Here is a 5,777-nt window from a genome sequence, read left to right as displayed (position 1 = left end):
CCTGTCCTTCTGTTCCAGGGAACCCCTTTACATCCACAACACACACATAGCACAACCTTTGGTAAAAAGGGATCTTAGCCTGGCAGTGGGGCCAACTGATTCCTTTTAGAACACTGCGCACAGATTGGGAGGGAGGCCCATCTTGACAACTAGGGTGCCAATCACAATCTCTAGAAAATGAGAGAGTAAGTAGAAGGCAGAGCCCACAGCCAAAAATTGACTCAAGTTTCCAAATACTCTCCAAAATGGAAGGTTAGGCTGGGACCACGGTGACAGGGCCGGAGCCCAACTCTTCTTCACATCACCCATTTTCCACAGGCACCTGCATGCAGAGTGCAGAGAGCTGCAAGTGCTGTGTCCAGCCACAGGCAATCCCAGCCATCTATTGTGTGCCTGATAGGAGACATGAGGTGGTACCACTGTGGCCCTGCCCTGAGAAGCTGCTCACAGCTTAGTGACAGTACAAGCTGCAAGACAGACACAGAGCCAGAGGCTAATATAACCAAGTGACATTTACCTCAAGAACGCAGTTTATCACGCTTGATAGGTGGCAATCAATCAACTTGATTCAGCATATTACCACAATAAAGCAAAGCTGGGCAAACCAAGAGCCACAGGCAAAGTCCAGCCTATTTTCTAGTTTTCTAAATAAAGTTTTGCTGAAACACACCTGTGTTCATTCATTATTAATCCTCTATGGCTTTTTACACACTGCAGTGGCAAACCTGATACTTATAATAAGAAGATGGTAGTCTGCAAGGGTGAAAATATCTACCATCTCTCTCTTAGATTTTGTTTTTACAAAATTAATTTACTATTAGCTAATTGGCCAGTATTCTTTATAGGCTAAAACTGAATGTCATGCTGCAAATCATAGGATGATCATATTTTAGGCATTGCTATTATTTCAGATGGTACTGTTTTAATTATTTACAATCTTCCAAGTTCTAAGAAAGCCATTTGTGGAACAGTTATGTGCACAGTATGTTAAATACTCAGGACCAAGTCAGTTGTGGACTGTCTCCATAACTTCCAGAACAGGAAGATAAACCTTGCTGGTCTGGGGCTACATTTCAGCTTATATCCTGTATCTGATTTTTTTTCCTACTATGCAACTTTGAGTAATTATGAATCTATAAGGGATATTTTCTTGACTTTTAGCCCCAACTTTAAAATAAAATTCTAAAGAGAAAGCTCAAAGCACATAGCTTTGAAAAAATATTTTTAACACTAAAATAATTATATAAACCAGTAGAAGTCATTTTCAACCAAGAAAATTTAAATTGATCTGTGAAAACTTAAAACTTTCAAGTATTTTTGACACACTTAAAAGAACAAGAGCTTTTCTGAGATTAAGCCAATTCATTTAACTTTGGGCAAATACACTAAAGCTATTTTTCTACATGCAAGAACAAAAGATGCTAAGGCTGTGGCTAGAATATGAATGCCCTTTATGATAAGTTAATCTCTGAACCTTTCCAGCTTCTCCCTGCATCACTTCTTAGCAGCCCCATTAACTTTAAAGTGAATACATGTGTGATGGAGATAAACAGGGCTGAAGGAAGAGGGAGGGAGAGGAAGACAGACAGACTTGCTGAGAAAAAGAATTGTGTATGTGTCTTTAATATAAATAATTGCTTTCGTTACCTGGAGTACACATATTTTAATCACCTGTATTTCTACATATAGGAAGTCTCAAAATTGTGCCACAACCAGATTTTTTCATGAAATCAATTTCTATTATCCCTTATTAAATTGATATTTCATTTTAAACAATGTTAGGATGGACAGACACTAATTTTTAATGATACTATATGTCAAATGAACACTAATTAGCTATGGCCTATTTTCTCACATTTACCTGCATTCATTACTTGTATAGATTTAAATACAGATTCTCTTATTATTAGCTCTGTTTTGTCTTTTCTTTATTTTATCTTTCTTGTCATCTTTTGTAAGCTTTTTCTCTCTTTTCTGCCTACTTTCCATTTCTTGTTATTTTAAAGTTTCCTTTTCCTTTTTAATACTACAGACTTACAATAAAGGCTAGAGTATTTAAGTCCCAGGCTTTTCAGACATAGTCAAATTAATTTCTTTAATATTGTTTATTTATACAATTTAGATATATATAAAGATCATGTTCATTATAAAGAATGTGTACTTGTATATGCCATATTTTGCATCTTCTTTTTTCCTAGTCTCCTCTCTTCCCTTCAATCCTTTTTCCCCTCCCTATTTACAAAAACTTTGTTTCCATTTTTATCCCTTTTTTTTTTTTGTCTTTTTCGTTTTTATCGGTACCAGGGATTGAACTCACGACTGCCTGCTTGCAAGGCAGGTGCTTATGCCGCTGAGCTAAATCTCCAGCCCCTATTTTATCCTTTTTTAAAAAAATCACTTTGTTTCATTTTCCTTTCCTTCCTTCCCCCTTTCCCTCTCCCTAGTTCCTCTTTTCTTTTCAACAGTATCTATTTTACAGTATCTGTTGTAGATTTTGGTCTTTATTTACTCTTTCAGTTTCTCACACCAGGGAGACAATGTGACATTTATACATACATATACAATTTATTTTACTTAAAAATATGAACTCAAAGTGCATCCATTTACCTAGAAATGCCTCAAGTTTATTCTTCTTTATGGCTGAGTAGTATCCCATTATATAATATTATAAATATATAATATATATAAATATTATAAAAACCTCATATCTTTTTTATCCATTCCTTAGTTGATGAGTATTTGGGTTGCTTTCAACATCTAGCTATTACAAACTGTGCTGCTATAAACATGGGTGCACATATATCAATGTGGTATAATGTTTTTAGTTTTTCTGGAAAGATACCCAGAAGGGGAATAGCTGGATTGAATGAGACCAGTAATCCTAGTTTTTTCTCCACACTGATTTCCACAGTGGTTACTCCAGTCTACCCTCCCACCAAAAAGGAGAACTGTTCCTTTTTCCACATAGCCCCACCAGCATTTGTTAGTGGTTGATTTCCTTTTTTTTTAAAGTAAGCATCAGTATTTATTTATTGTTGAATAATAGTCCATTCTATTTACATACCTTTCTATACTGTTTTTTGGACTTTTCTGTATGTTTAAAGTTATATCAAAATAAAAGGTTAAATACCAGGTGGGGAGGCAAATGGCTGTAATCCCAGTACTTGGGAGGCTGACATAGGGAGATGGCTGCAAGTTCACGGCCAGCCTGAGCTATGTAGTGAGTACAAGGCCAGCCTGAGCTGTATAGTGAGACCTTGTCTCAAAATAGAAATAAATAAATATTAACAGGTTTAAAATAGAGGAAAAAAGCAATTGGGAATAATGGCTAAAATTTTCCAGAATCAATAAATGGAATGAATCTGTACTTGAATAGAAAAGGGGCTTTTAAAAAAATAAATAATTATGGAACAATTGTTAAAACATTTTTTAAAAAAAAGATAATCTTCAGAGCTTTTTTTTAATTCAGAAAATACAGACTGCCTGTCAAGGAATAATTTAGAATAACAACAGGCATGTCAAAATTAATAAGTCCACGACCAGGGATGTAGCTCAGCAGCGTAAGCACCTGCCTGAAGTACAAGATCCTGAGTTCAGTCGTTCAGCTTGGCAGAGTGCGTAAAGACCTGGTAACACCAAGGCTGCTGGCGTGTTCTGATCAGCCTAGTACATTCATTTAGCACCTGAGAAGTAACTGCCAGCATGTCTGCACCCTGTTGATATGTTTCTGATTGATGCCTCTTTCATGATCAGTTTCTCCTACTGGAGCTCTTTGCTCACATTGAGAGAAGGTGCATCAGATGTGGCCATGAATCACTGCAGCTCAGGATACACACAATCCTGCTTTTCCCACAAAGATGTCAACAGGCGCAAAGTAACAACTTTCAGCTGGATTACTTGCAGAGTCTGTCCAATACACACCTTGTGAACACCAAGCATAGGTAAGGTATACAGTATTGCATTATATAACACAGGTTCCAGTGGTCTTCTTAATTTAAACATTAAAACTGGAATCAGATTTGGTACCTGCAAGGAATCTGCTTTAGCTGATTCTGTGATAACCTTTAATATCTGGTGAAGATTTGGTCTTTGATCATCAACAAGGAAGTAAGCTAGCAGAAGAAAAACCTGCATGGGGACCACTGTGGTAATAGGGAACAAAGACTCCACTGAAGGCAACCAGTCACTGGCTGCCGACTCTTCACTCTTGATTTCAAGAATCCTACAGGCTGTAAATATTGAATCATACATGCTGGTCACAGGGAACCTAAGTCTATAAGAGAGCTTTTGGTGGTCATTCCTGTGGCACTACTGCTGGACCATTTCTAAAAGGTTTACGGCCAACTGCTGCCTAGAAGAACTTTATTCATACATGGACATACAATCTTCCAAGTCTGCAGAAGATGATATCTGAAGAAGTGACATCACGAGCACCAGAGATGACTTTGGGATTTTCTGACCCTCAGCAAAAGAGAGGAGCTTCAAAGCTAGATTTAAGACTGGTTTCTGCTGACTTTCTGGCATCTATAGAAAAAGTAAAGCTATTCCAATGATAACCAATTCAATAGGAAAGTCCTCCTTCAGAAGTTCAAACACTGTGTTCTAAAAGCTGAATTAAAGGGGAGCATTCCCCAGTTATCTTTAAGCTGACTTTACAGACACACAACAACTGAAGGGTCAGATGAATTTTTCAGAAAACAGGATAATGCAAAAGGCTTAAGTATACTTCCTTGATAAACAGCATTGATTCTGTTGTCTGTATCATGTCTTTCATCTGCAAGCATGGAATCAATGTTGCAATGCAGCTGAAGTATCTGTTGTTCCAAAATTGACAGCTGTGCTTTGTCACAGAGATCCCGGGGTTGAAGTAGGACTTTCAGCAGGGGCACTCGAAGGTGAGCATATTCTTGTAATTGAGAGGGCTCACAATAAAGATACCCAGAAGTGGTGCCATCATTTGAATACATGAAACTTCTGACCTTTCAAGACATTGATGGAAAAGAGCTATCAGCTACCAAGAAAGTACTGGCCAGCAATCAGGCCTCTGTGCAAGCACAATGATAAAAGGCTGAGAATGATTTCTAACAATATATATATATATATATTTTTTTTTGAATATTTTTTTCCCACCTTGACCTTCCTTTAGAGCTTGCATTTGTAATAATTTCATAGTGGCTTTTATCAAACCATGTGTATTCCTGGTTGGTGGAATCAGGTTCAGTATCCTATTGAGAACATAGCTGAACTCTGCATGATCCTGAGCAACAAGTGCCACCAGACCCTCACAGCACGCTGTTGAAACCACCACATTATCACCGCAACACTTCTCCCAGAGCAAGTTCAAAGCAGGAGTCTGATTTGTGGACTGGTGAATCTTTGCTGAAAAACTTTTCTCCTTTAGGACTGCAGCAATTAGATGACCCACAGCCTGTGACTGAATAAGAGAATTTGGAGAATCAAACCTTTTCCTGATACCATCTGACATTTTTGCTTCTCTTACCTGTAGGTGTTCAGCTTCTCCCTTCTGTCTCAGTTCAGCCCTGCCAGTGGTTAATTTCTTAATGATAGCCATGTTTTGAAGAAGTATCTCAGTGTTGTTTTAATTTGCATCTCTCAATGCAGTGATGTTGAAAATTTTTTCACATATTTATTTGCTGTTCGTACTTTTTCATCTGAGAAATATATATTCTTCTCAGATGCTCATTTTTGGATTGGTTCTTTAAATTTGGGAGAGTCTAATTTTTTTCAATTCTTTATGTGTTACAGATACAAGTCCT

The 5,777-nt window shown here is 37.4% G+C and overlaps 1 pseudogene; it reads right to left on the bottom strand.

Moving 5' to 3' along the window:
* Positions 1-296: 296 nt before the first annotated feature.
* LOC106027578 (focadhesin-like) lies at positions 297-5,485 on the bottom strand (annotated as a pseudogene).
* Between the last annotated feature and the right edge of the window lie 292 nt (positions 5,486-5,777).

Source organism: Cavia porcellus, unplaced genomic scaffold (assembly GCF_034190915.1).
Source record: "Cavia porcellus strain 051 isolate PalLab524CR breed Dunkin Hartley unplaced genomic scaffold, mCavPor4.1 scaffold_15, whole genome shotgun sequence".
Classification (NCBI taxonomy): Eukaryota; Metazoa; Chordata; class Mammalia; order Rodentia; family Caviidae; genus Cavia; species Cavia porcellus.
Note: the sequence above shows the minus strand (reverse complement) of the source record. Positions and strands in the feature narration are given on the sequence as shown.